General features: G+C 42.6%; 1 pseudogene; it reads left to right on the forward strand.

Moving 5' to 3' along the window:
• Positions 1 to 234: 234 nt before the first annotated feature.
• On the forward strand, positions 235 to 10600 carry LOC141109821 (chemerin-like receptor 1; annotated as a pseudogene).
• Positions 10601 to 13474: the final 2874 nt, after the last annotated feature.

Below are 13474 nucleotides of genomic sequence, written 5' to 3' on the forward strand. Positions count from 1 at the left end.
ATACAATGGAATGGTTTAGATCAAAGCATATGGTTCCAATGTGATGTTGTACCATTTTGTTGCTGGTTTCTGGTGCCTACATTTAAGATCCAACGTTCACCTGTTTTAAAGATCCATTTGAGCTCCTGATATTTGGTTGTGCCACATCGTGATTCACTCCTGTTGATCGATTAAACGTCTGCATTCAGAGCGATTCCTCTACAGGTTTTATCCATATCAGAGTTGGTACCCCCGATGACCATCTGGCCCCGGGCCAATACAATCCTGATTGACCCACTGTCGTATGACAGGTGGGTCCACCTTGTCTGATAAGAAGTATTTATCTACAATTTTCCAACAGATGAATGTCTATCCCGTTCTGAATGTGCCATACAGCTACTTCTTTGTTTGCCCCATCCCATTACTTGTTACTGAGGAATTAACAACAGTCTTCTCATTGGACATATGCCCTATTAAGTTTACTTACACTTCTTCACCCAGTGACTGGACTTTTATATGTTACAGTTATCACACATTATTGTTTTGTTCACCTATTTGTGTTTACAGCCCTCTTTATCACCATTTGTTTTCATACACGTATTTGGTGTCCCTTTTAGCGCTACACTTTTGTATATTTTATTTACTTGGACATTGTTTTAGTGTTAGCAGCTTTAGATTGAGCGGTTTAGCACAGAAATCTCTCCCCTTATTATTCAAAAGAAAGATTCACTACAGAGAACAAGACCCGTGTATAATGTTTATAGCAGGTGGGTGGAAGTTTAAAGTCAGATGCAAAGTTCTTGCTGTCAAAACCCCAGAGAGTTACAGGTAGTCAGTAAATATTCTACTTTTTGGTGTTCACTCAGTACTAAATATCAGTATTTGATTGACTGGCCCTTTAATGCATATCTACCTTTTTTCCTAGGCATTTTGATAGACGATGTTATCTGTTCCTGGGTACTGTTTTTCTATTAAGCAAGACTGAATGTCATCACTCTGTCTGAAATTATATTGGCAACTTTATGCATTGCCGTATATATATATATATATATATATATATATATCCCTGCAAGACACAGAGAAATTTGGATCAGACATTAACATTAGCAAGACTAGTAAGTAACAGATCCATATAAATGAAGCATACATATTCTTAAATGGTTAAGTTCTATGATTGTAGGATTTGGGTTTTTGTTTATAGCCACTGCTCTAATGTCTAGAAATAATACTAAAAAAGATTACATTAATAATAATCAACTATCAACAATTTTTTAGGTGTCAATGTGTTATTATTGTGTTATTGTGTTATTATTCTAAATAATCAAAGATATATTTAAAGCCATATATTTAGCAATTTTCAATATTAAAAACATCATCATTTAAAATGACAAATCTTTAAAGTATGACTGAAGGCAAAACTTTTGTGAAGATGGATTGGAACACCTGACAGTTTTTATTGCTGCCTGTGTCCCTGTTAAGGAGACGCATCCTCTCTATTTATCCTGTTTACCATTATCATTGAAAGTGAATGTAAAAAAAATCCCAAATTTTGGGTTGCCCCATAAAAGTAATAGAGGGGAAATCTTCCAATGGTGACATTGGTTCTGATGACCTGGGGTGTCCTCAAGGAACTCCCTTAAATTACAGGAATTTCCTCTCACTTCCCATTTGGCTATGGGAAAGGAAATTAAGGAAAATCTCTGCAATGGGACACCGATGTCGAAATAAAATCTGACAGGGGTTATAACCCACCCTTACTCTATCCAAAATGAGATTTTTTTTTTTACTACTTTAATCAAGAATATATGGTATATCCATGTGCTGTAAGATATTCTGGGGTCTTTGCATTTGCATATACCATATACAATAACCATGATACTGGGGAGGGAAAATGGACACCCGGTCATTTTCATGCCATACCATCACACTTTCTCCTATGCAGACTGGCAATGAACGTTCTTCAACCCCTTAGAACTCTTAAAGGGAACTTTACAATATAAACGACTCAAAGATGGTGGGCAACCTAAACAACATATACTGTCTATGATTCCTTCTCTCTTCCTGTGTCACCTTGGTACCCCCCTCTGTTGCATAGACTCCCTAGCTCTACCCCCTAGCTTTCTACTTATTTCCTTCTCAGTGCCATACTGATTAAGTTGAGTGCCAAGACTGTACTAGCGGGCCCCCATCTGCTGCTCTCCGTGTGTTTATTTAGAATTGCATCCATACAGTTGGAAACACAGGGCGGGTCTGAATGGAAGGTAATCGCATCCCAGCCTGCCCAAGTGGCACAAACCCTTTCTACATGTGGTAAGATTTATGACCATTTCACAAATGGATCTGTTGTTACTTGAACTACCTATACCCCCACTTTCCTTCCACACATTTTTATCCCCTGTTTTATATGATATGGGTTAACATTTAAAATGGGTCGTCGTGATTGCCTAAATAATTGAAGGGGTCTTGGATGTGGCTCCCTCCATTAGGAGTATATCCTGATAAGGGCAACCAAGTTGAGGGTTAATTTTCACAAAATTCTATCTTTTCTTTATGCATAGTTTCATTATCTAATTCCCCCCACAGCCCCCTCAATATTCATTCGAGCCCAATCACAATCCAGTGATGTGCACGAGAGCAGCTGCTTTCCTGGGTCTCTCTTTTCTCATTGGCTGGGAGACAGCAGTGGGAGCCATTGGCTTCCGCTGCTGTCAATCACAGCCAGTGGGGAGGGTGCAGGGGGGCAGGGCTGAGTCACGTTCTGTGTGCCTTATGGGTACATCTTCCGGAGGACAAGTGGTTAATGACACCTCAGAAGTCCCATACTTCTTGATTAGAATCTTTCAAGACTGGAGAAGAATCTGAATCCGGAGCAGCTCTGTATGGCAACCAGTTAACTTCTAGCATTCATTTTCAAAGCTTAACTGAACAAGCTGAGGATAGATGCTGATTGGTTGCCATGCACAGCCACTCCAGATTCTCTTTTCCAGTTTTGGTAAAATCCCCTAACTGGGGTTTATTTACTAAGACTGGAGAGTGAAAAATCTAGTGCGCTGTGCATAGAAACCAATCAGCTTTCATTTTTTTTTTTCAATGCTTAATTGAACAAGCTAAAGTTAGAAGCTGATTGGCTACCATGCACAGCTCTACCAGGTTTTGCACTCTCCAGTTTTAGTAAATAACCCTCACTGTGTTTTACTTTTCATACCCCTGACTAGGGATGAGCTTCGAGTTCGAGTCGAACTCATGTTTGACTCGAACATCGGCTGTTCGCCAGTTCGCCGAACAGCGAACAATTTGGGGTGTTCGTGGCAAATTCGAAAGCCGCGGAACACCCTTTAAAAGTCTATGGGAGAAATCAAAAGTGCTAATTTTAAAGGCTTATATGCATGGTATTGTCATAAAAAGTGTTTGGGGACCTGGGTCCTGCCCCAGGGGACATGGATCAATGCCAAAAAAAGTTTTAAAAATGGCCACTTTACATAACCGGGTGACCCCGCCCCTTCTGACCTCACGGGGAAACCCATAGGGAAGTCCCCGTCAAGTCCCTGTGCGTCAGAGGGTGACGGGGTCACCGGGTGGCCCTGCCCTCCTTTATTTAAGAAATGTCAGAAGAAGTCACACAGCGGGAGCCTCCCATGGATGCGGAGCGGCCCGAGAACGAAGCAGGGAATAAGATGCCGTGGAGGAAGATGCCGGACGAGAACACCGGAGCAAGAAGCAGAGGATCGGAGGAAGAACCAGAGGAAGAAGAAGATGGAGGAAGAAACCGAAGGAAGATAGAAGAAAGAAGACTCGAAGAAGATGGAAAGAAGAAGACTTTAAAAAAAAAGGGATTGTCAAAAACTGTCTCTTGTCATTTTTAACATCTTTGACACTTTTTTGTGAAATGGTGTTACCATTTCACACGGGGGGTGGGATCTGAGGGTCCCCTTGTTAAAGGGGGCTTCCAGATTCCAATAAGCCCCCCACCCGCAGACCACCACCAGCCAAGGGTAGTGGGGATGAGGCCCTTGTCCTCATCAACATGGGGACAAGGTGCTTTGGGGGGTCGCTACCCCAAATCACCCTCCCAATGTTGAGGGCATGTGGCCTGGTACGGTTCAGGAGGAGGGGTCGCTCTCTCGTCCCCCTCTTTTCCTGCGGCCTGCCAGGTTGCGTGCTCGGATAAGGGTCTGGTATGGATTTTTGGGGGGACCCCATGCCATTTTTAAAAAAATTTTGGTACGGGGTTCCCCTTAATATCCATACCAGACCTGACATTTTGGTTCGGGGTTCCCCTGTGGGGAAATCCCATGCCGTTTTCGTCAATAAACTTTTATGTGTATTGCCGAACCGACAATTCATTAATAGCCGCGAGTAGTTTTAAATGACTTTTTTTCCTTTGAAATGTCATTTTGCTGTCAGACTGTTCTAAACACGGGAAACATGCGCCCCTTTACAGGCATACTATAGACACCACCCAGGTACGAAATTTAAAGGAATATTACACTTTTATTGTTTGACTTTAAGCATTATTAAAATCACTGCTCCCGAAAAAACGGACGTTTTTAAAACTTTTTTTTGCATTGATACATGTCCCCTGGGGCAGGACCCAGGTCTCCAAACACTTTTTATGACAATAACTTGCATATAAGCCTTTAAAATGAGCACTTTTGATTATTCATGTTTAAGTCCTATAAACTTTAACGGTGTTCGCGTGTTTGAACAAATTTTTTGCCTGTTTGCATGTTCTGGTGCAAACCGAACAGGGGGGTGTTTGGCTCATCTCTACTCCTGACTACTACATTACCCCTGAAGTTCTATAAGTTGTGTCGAAAAACATATGTATGGAAGAGTTTACCTTTATTAAAATGAGTGTGCTGAGGTTTGTATGTGTCTGGTTCATTCTTGCTTGTGGCTTCATCATTAAACCATATTTTGTGGGCAAAAGGACTGTGGCATATGCGTACTGAGTAGTGGGTTTTTATTTAACTATGCCCTTTTAAGCCCCATCCACCCATTACTAGAGCAAATATGACCACACCCACAATGTGGCACTTTATTTCTTTAGATCATTTTTTTAGGTATGAGGCATGTAAAAAAAGATCAGCCGGGTCAGGTACATCACTGGCAACAGTAAAGTGTATTGATAGGTAAATGTTTTTATTCTTTTTATTTGTTTTGGGATCGACTTTCATTTTTTAAATTTTTACTGTGTGTCAGTTTGGAAGATTTCCCTTCACTAACAGGAAGGGAGAGCAAATCCCCTCTAAGACAGTTTTCACAACAAAAAGAGTTCCCAATGGAAGTTTTCATTTCACCAGTTCCAAAAACAACCATTTTGGATTTCTAATCACTTTCTGTCCCAATTACAACGATCACCAGGACAAACAGAAAGGATGAATATCTCCAGAGGGGGCACAGACAACAATAACAATTTCACAGAGTTTCTAACTTTGCAGCAGAAAAAATGAAACGCAATGACTATAGATACTCTACATTGACTATTCGGGTTCACTCCAGTCCACCAGGCAAAGATTTTCCAATTTTTTTTCTAAATGGCCTAAATTAGTTTTTATGCCCCAGACCCTAAAAATGATATTTCATTATCAAGTACTGTAACCTTTGGTATCAGTTGCAGAAAAAATAAATGCAAACTGAATTCCATGAAATTATATAAACACCATTCAATGCAGTTTAAAAGGATCTTACCAACCATAACATTTAGAACCTTAAAGTAGTTCCAAAGGCTGAAGGTAAAAACCTTCAATATGCAATTCCCCGCACCCCTCCCCCAATACTCTTCTGAGCCCAATCACAATACAGCAATGTGCACGAGAGCAGTTGCTCTCCGGGGTCTTTTCCTCCTCATTGGCTGAGAGACAGCAGCAGGAGCCATTGGCTTCCACTGCTGTCAATCACAGCCAGTAAGGAGGGAGCAGGGGGGCGGGGTGTGCCCCATTCTGTGTGTTCTCTGGACACACAGAGCAGGGCTGGGGAGCGAGCACACATGAGTGCCCCCAGAGCATGAAGCTTGCTATGGGGGCACTCAGAGAAAAGGAGAAGCGCTGATGGGGGACTCAAGAAGAGGCGGATCAAGGCTACTCAGAACAGTAAGTATGTCATGTTTGTTATTTATTTTTAATTTACCTTTAATTACACTTTGATGGTCAGCATTTAGGAATACATCAGATCATTTCCCAGGGCAATAAGTCTTAAGCCCCGTACACATGATCGGACTTTCCGACAACAAAACCATGGATTTTTGTTCGAAGGTTATTGGCTCCAACTTGTCTTGCATACACACGGTCACACAAATGTTGGCCAACAATTACGAACATACAGTAGGTGACCGCGTCATTGTGTCAATCTCGCCGCATTTCTCGGCGAGATTTGACACCTGCGAGCCCCGTCGCAGGAGCCAGCGCCGAGATGGCTCACTCATCGGGAAAGGAAAACTTTATTTTCCTTCCGCGATGAGTGACAGGCAGTGCTGACAGCTGTCTGGTATGAATCCTGAGGCGGGAACACCGCGCCAAATTTTAAATGAAAAAAACGGCTTGGGTTCCACCCCCAGGGGCATACCAGGCCCTTAGGTCAGGTATGGATTGTAAGGGGAACCCCCTACGCCGAAAAATTGGCGTGTGGCGTGGGGGTCCCCCCCAAATCCATACCAGACCCTTATCCGAGCACGCAGCCCGGCCGGCCAGGAAAGGGGGTGGGGACGAGCGAGCGCCCCCCCTCCTGAGCCGTACCAGGCCGCATGCCCTCAACATGGGGGGGTGGGTGCCTTGGGGGAGGGGGCCCCCCCACCCCAAAGCACCTTGTCCCCATGTTGATGAGGACAAGGGCCTCTTCCCGACAACCCTGGTCGTTGGTTGTCGGGGTCTGCGGGCGGGGGGCTTATCGGAATCCGGGAGCCCCCTTTAATAAGGGGGCCCCTGGATCCCGGCCCCCCACCCTGTGTGAATGAGTATGGGGTACATGGTACCCCTACCCATTCACCTAGGGAAAAGTGTCAATATAAAAAAAACACAGTACACAGGTTTTAAGAGTAATTTATTAGTCAGCTCCGGGATCTTCTTCCAACTTCGGGGGGTCTCCTTCCGACTTCTCCCGGTGTTCGGCCTCTTCACCCGGGCCCCGCCGCTATCTTCTTCCAGCTCTATTGCCAACGAGGGGCCCGGTCTGCTGCCGCTGTCTTGTCGCCGCTGTCTCGCCGCTGCTGTCTTGTCGCCGCTGTCTCGCCGCTTCTTCTCTTCTTCTCTTCTTCCCTTGTTAAAGGGGGCTCCCGGATTCCAATAAGCCCCCCGCCCGCAGACCCCGACAACCAACGGCCAGGGTTGTCGGGAAGAGGCCCTTGTCCTCATCAATATGGGGACAAGGTGCTTTGGGGTGGGGGGCCCCGCAGGGCGCCCCCCTCCCCCAAGGCACCCACCCCCAATGTTGAGGGCATGCGGCCTGGTACGGCTGAGGAGGGGGGGCGCTCTCTCGTCCCCACCCCCTTTCCTGGCCTTCCGGGCTGCGTGCTCGGATAAGGGTCTGGTATGGATTTGGGGGGGACCCCCACGCCAATTTTTCGGCGTAGGGGGTACCCCTTACAATCCATGCCAGACCTAAGGGCCTGGTATGCCCCTGGGGGGAACCCACGCCGTTTTTTTCATTTAAAATTTGGCGCGGTGTTCCCGCCTCAGGATTCATACCAGACAGCTGTCAGCACTGCCTGTCACTCATCGGGGAAGGAAAACAAAATTTTCCTTTCCCGATGAGTGAGCCAGCGCTACATGCACAGTACCCTGTCGCCGAGAACCAGCGCGATGGTATCGCGCTGGAAACACAATCTCGTGGTCAGGTACTGTAGTGACGTACAAGACGTTTGTGATGTCTCTATTACAAACGCTAGTTTTAGAAGACCGAGTGCTTCCTGCTTGTACTTGATTCCGAGCATGCGTGGGCTTTTGTGCAACGGACTTGCGTACACACAATCGGAAAGTCCGACAACAAAAATTTGTTGGTGGAAAATTTGAGAACATGCTAACCAACATTTGTTGGTGGAAAGTCCAACAACAAATGTTCGATGGAGCATACACACGGTCAGACTTTCCGCCAACAAGCTCACATCCAACATTTGTTTCGGAAAATCCGATCATGTGTACAGGCCTTAACACTATAAGCCTGCCTACAGGAGCATTGAAGTAAGCTCACCTGTGTGTTTCTCCAATCACAGGTTGGGTGAGTCCTAGGCCAGGCCCCATTGCTATGCTTCACTTTAATCTGTAGAGATGATATAGGGTATGCAAAACCTTGCTATGTCTGGTAGTGGTACCTGGATCACAAGACAAGGTGATCAGAATTAAAAATCTTTTGTCTGGCAAAATTATTCCTATATACAGATTCAAAATTGTGTGTTTAGCTGTTTGCCTAAGATTCAGGTTGAGACTCTCAATTCTTTGTGCCCCTAGAGTTTTTCTGCTACAAAAGCAGTACAGCTAGACCAATTTATGGAAGATATATGTATGAGAAGCTCAGCTGTCATTTAGTGTTCTAGTGACCCCACTGTAAGTAACAATTATTTTTTTCGCACCCTATCCTCTTTGATGACCGAGGAAAAGCTTAGCTATTATGTGTGCCAAAGACATATTCCATGTCGGGGGGTGATGAGCAATGCTAAACTTCACTTTATTCCCTTTACCCATCATTTTGTTTCGGGGCTCTACAACACTAAAGATAAAGTCATATGAGTAACTGGAAAAATTCTTTATTATGCAGAAGCCATATCTAAATCTTATCTTACTATACAGAAGTTTGGTTTTCTTTCAGACACACAACTTAAACTTCTCATCACAATCACTTTATTATCACATAAAGTCAAATTCAAGTCTTAGTCCCAAAAGAGTCCCAATATACGGAGGGCATACACATTACTGAGCTGTCCTGGAGATAAACACAGAAAACTTCTACCAGAAACACAACTTCAGGTAAGGACAATAATATCATAAAAATAATACAGAAGGCATTGTAATGGTTCTTTAAAAGATTGTGGAAATCTGTTGAGCAAATGGAATGTTTTCTATAACATTCCATTAGGTGGGTAAGTAATACCTAGTAAGTAGTGATCAGATAGACTTCATTTGCTGCACGAAAATGAATATTGTATGGTGAGGCTGTTTCTCTAGGAATTGTTTCTCTAGGAATCTGTAGACAGATACTAACATGTTCAGCTGTAGGTTACTGTAGGTCTACAGGTGTAGTAATTATGTGTTTTTACAAAATTATTTGACATTACACCATTGATACGTTTTTATGTTGGGTTTACTATATATTCTATAGATTGAGTTGTCTCTCTTGTATTGGGGATTCTAGAGTGTATTTAGGGGTTATGGTGAGATTATTTACCTTTAACCCCCCCCCTTGATAATAAATAAGTAAAGATGTATACTGTAAATGCCTTTATTATTTTGTTGACTTTGTGCTGTGTTTTCTTTCTTATCTGACATAAAAAATGTCTATAAAAACACATTTCAACTGAAATTTCCCCACCAGTTGTTTAGAATATTTCTTCACAAGTCTCAGTGTACCTCTGTTACATATTGCTTAAATCGTTTTAATTTTTCAGAGCATCAAACTTGATATCTGAGCCCTGACGTGTCTGGAAGTATGGAGACCAACACCACCGAGGAAACTTACACAGATGAAGACTTTGAAATGACTTTGATTAAAATACTCAATGTTTCATACATGGAGATTTAATCTGGGATATGTTTGCTGAGAATAACTGGAAATGGTCTGGTTATCTGGTTTGTTGTCTTCAGAATGAAGAAGACGGTCAACTCTGTTTGGTTTAGCTTTTGCTGATTTTACCTTCAGCCTTTTCCTCCCCTTAAACATCACTTATGTTGCCCTTGACTATCACTGGCCATTTGGAACCTTCATGTGCAAGCTTAGCCGTTTTGCGTTATATCTGAATATGTCTGCCAGTGTCCTACAACTCACAAATCAGCATTGATCGCTGCATCTCTGTGGTCTTCCTTGTTTGGTGTCGGAACCATCACACCGTGAGACTGGCTTTGAAAGTCATTCTTGCACTTTGGATTGTATCTCTTCTACTCAATGTATCTTACTTCGTATATGCACATGAATATGGAGTCAATGATAACAATGTGATTTGTTATGTAGATTGGTCAATGCTCAATACACAAGTTATAATAAAATTTATCATTCTGTTTGGTATACCTTTTACCATCATTATCTTCTGTTACACTGTGATCTGTTTGCGTATTCAGAAAGAAATCGCAGAGTAACATCTACAAAACCTTACAAAGTTATTGCTGCCGTCATCATTTCCTTCTTTATTTGCTGGTTTCCTTACCATGTATTTTCCATCATGAATTCATATGGAAGAAACTCCTGGCATAATGATCTTAGGCTTGTGGTTTTGATAGGCTATTTTATATCACGTTTATTGGCATACTCAAACAGCTGTGTGAACCCTCTTCTCTATGTCTTCATTGGCCAAAACTTCAAACAAAAATTCTGGAGTGCCATTAAATCTGGTTTTGAGAGAGCTTTCACCGAGGACACCAACCTGACAGATCCAAATAGACACAGATTTTCACCTGATCATGTAATAAGCCAAATGTGATAGAGTTATTTCAAGACATATTAGGGGATGATTTGGCAATGTTTGCAAATGTATATGCTTTATTTATAATAATAATTGTGGACTATTTGGGTTCATCTTGGCCACTAGGCAAACATTTTTGGAAAGTGATGTTAAAATCCTTAAAGGGTAAGTTTACAGAAAAATCTGTAAGGTATAGCAAATGTTAAAATGGTGTTTGTATACCCTCCTGGAATTCTTTGATTTTATTTTTCTGCAATTGATAGTTGAGACTTGATGTATAACTATAAACTTAAAGTATAAAGTTCACCTTTACAGAAAAACCTGTAAGGTGAACTTACCCAGGACCCCCTCCTCACCGCCCCAGTCCCGCTGACCTGGGGTGAGGCGATATCCCGCTATGAGCCCTGGTATAGCCACGTCACCGAACCAGGGCTTAAAAATCCCCTCGGCTTTCTCTCCTCTTCTCCCCCGCTGAAAAGACTACCCGGGTTCTAATTGGTCGGCGCAGCCCATGTGATGGCGCCGACCAGTTAAAATGCTCCTAAACATACCTCCTGACGGGGCACATTTTGGAGATTAAGCCGAGGGGATTTCTAAGCCCTGGTCCGGTGACGTGGTTATACCAGGGCTCATAGCGGGATATCGCCGGGCTCCAGGTCAGTGGAACTGGGGGGGGGGGGGGGGTGAGGAGGGGGTCCTGTGTAAGTTCACCTTACAGATTTTTCTTTAAAGGTGAACTTTATACTTTAAGTTTATATTTATACATCAAGCCTCAACTATCAATTGCAGAAAAATAAAATCAAAGAATTCCAGAAGGGTATACAAACACCATTTTAACATTTGCTATAAATATATCATCTTTAGAGGTACATATAACTATAAGTGGACAGGGTAGGTTTTCCTCCCCTCTTATTAATGTACATACAAAGCTTTGGTGGTAATATTGATGCTGAAAAAATGTATTTGATGGTTTTTAATGATGTTTTTTTTTGTGCAGTATTTTTATTAAACATTGAAACTCGTTATTTGCTTATAATGGATAAGTGGAGCTTTCTTATGGCAACTGGAGTCTTTTTATGGATAAGTGTATTACAGTTCAGTGTCCATTATCACTGTTTTAAATTTGGATATATACTCTTGTGTTATTTTTGTGAAATAAATCAGTTTTGTTTGTAACCATTTGTATGTGTATAACCTTTTGCCGATCGCCTCACATATGATTTCAGCTGCAGAGTGGCTCTCCTGCACTGGATCACGTACCTAGTACACAATACAACATTTCCGGGTAGGGGGTTACGAGCGCTGCCGCCGCGCCATGTGTGCTGTGGATAAACAAAGCCACAAACTGATCAGAGGGTGCCAGCCAATGATTGACCGGCACCTGCTGATCAGCGAGGAGAAGGACAGATCATTGTAAACAATACAGAGCTCTGTATTGTCAGCGGGCATGTGCTAGTTTTTGTTTCCCTGCTAAGCAGGGAATAAAAACCAGCACATGACTTTGTAAAAGCACCTTACACTAAACATACCAAGCGCTGTTAGGCACACATGTAACACCTTTGATCACCCTAGATGTAAGTCCCTTCCTAGCCAGTGTCATTAGTACAGTGACAGTGTATATTTTTAGCACTCATCACTGTATTGGTGTCACTGGTTCCCACAAAGTGTCAGTTAAGGGTTTATTTAATAAAGCTAAAGAGGGCAAAATTAGTCACAATTCTGCAGAGAAACCAATCAGCTTTTAACCTCAACTTGTTTAGATAAGCTTTAGCAATAAAACCTGGAAGCTGATTGGTTTCTTTGCAGAATTGTGACTAATTTTGCCCTCTCTAGCTTTAGTAAATAAACCCCATAGTGTCAGTTCGTTTCAGACTGGCTACGATACTATCACAGTCCTGCTATAAGTCGATGATCGCCGCCATTACTAGTATAAAAAAAGAATAATCCAGTAGTTTATATATATTAATATATACCATAGTTTGTTGACACTATAATGTTCAAGCAAACCAATCAATATATGCTTGTTTTTTTACCAAAGATATGCAACAGAATACATATTGGCCTAAATGTATGAAGACATTTTTTTTTTTTTCAATTTTTTTTGGATGCTTTATAGCAGAAAGTAAAAAATATTTTTTTGTTCAAAATTTTCAGTACCAGAGGTGATTAAATTCCACTAATAGAAAGGTCTATGATACAAATTTAATTTGCGTACATGACTGCACAATTATCAGTTAACGCAGTGCTGAAAAGCAAAAAATGACCTGGTTATGAAGGGGGGTAAATCTTCCAGAGAGCATGTGGTTAATGACACCTCAAAAGTACCATACTTCTTGATTCAAATCTTTCAAATCTGAAGAAAACTCTGAATCTGGAGCAGCTATGCATGGCAACCAGTTAGCTTCTAGCTTTCATTTTCAAAGCATAAATGAGTTGTAAACCCTCACGGTTCTCACCTTAATGCATCCTATGCATTAAGGGTTAAAGCCGTTTGTGCTGCAGCAGCCCCCCAGACCCCCCTTTTTCTATCCTGAGCCCGATCGTTCCAGCGATGGGGACGAGCCCAGCAGCTCCAGCCGCTGTCTCGGGTCCTCACTGGATAGATTGATAATCAAATCCAGTGACACGGGAGCCGGGGGCACGGGTGCCCCCAGGGAAAGCAGGTCTCCATGGGGGGGGGCACCCGATGAGGTGGAGGAGCCAGGAGTGCCGCCAGGGGACCCCATAAAAGGAGGATCGGGGCCACTCTGTGCCAATCCCTTGCACAGAACAGGTAACTATAACATGTTTGTTGTTTAAAAAATAAAAAAAGATTTACAATCACTTTAACTGAACAAGCTGAGGATAAATGCTGATTGGTTGGCATGCACAGCCGCTCCAGATTCATTTTTT

Source organism: Aquarana catesbeiana, linkage group LG10, assembly GCF_042186555.1.
Source record: "Aquarana catesbeiana isolate 2022-GZ linkage group LG10, ASM4218655v1, whole genome shotgun sequence".
NCBI classification, from domain to species: domain Eukaryota; kingdom Metazoa; phylum Chordata; class Amphibia; order Anura; family Ranidae; genus Aquarana; species Aquarana catesbeiana.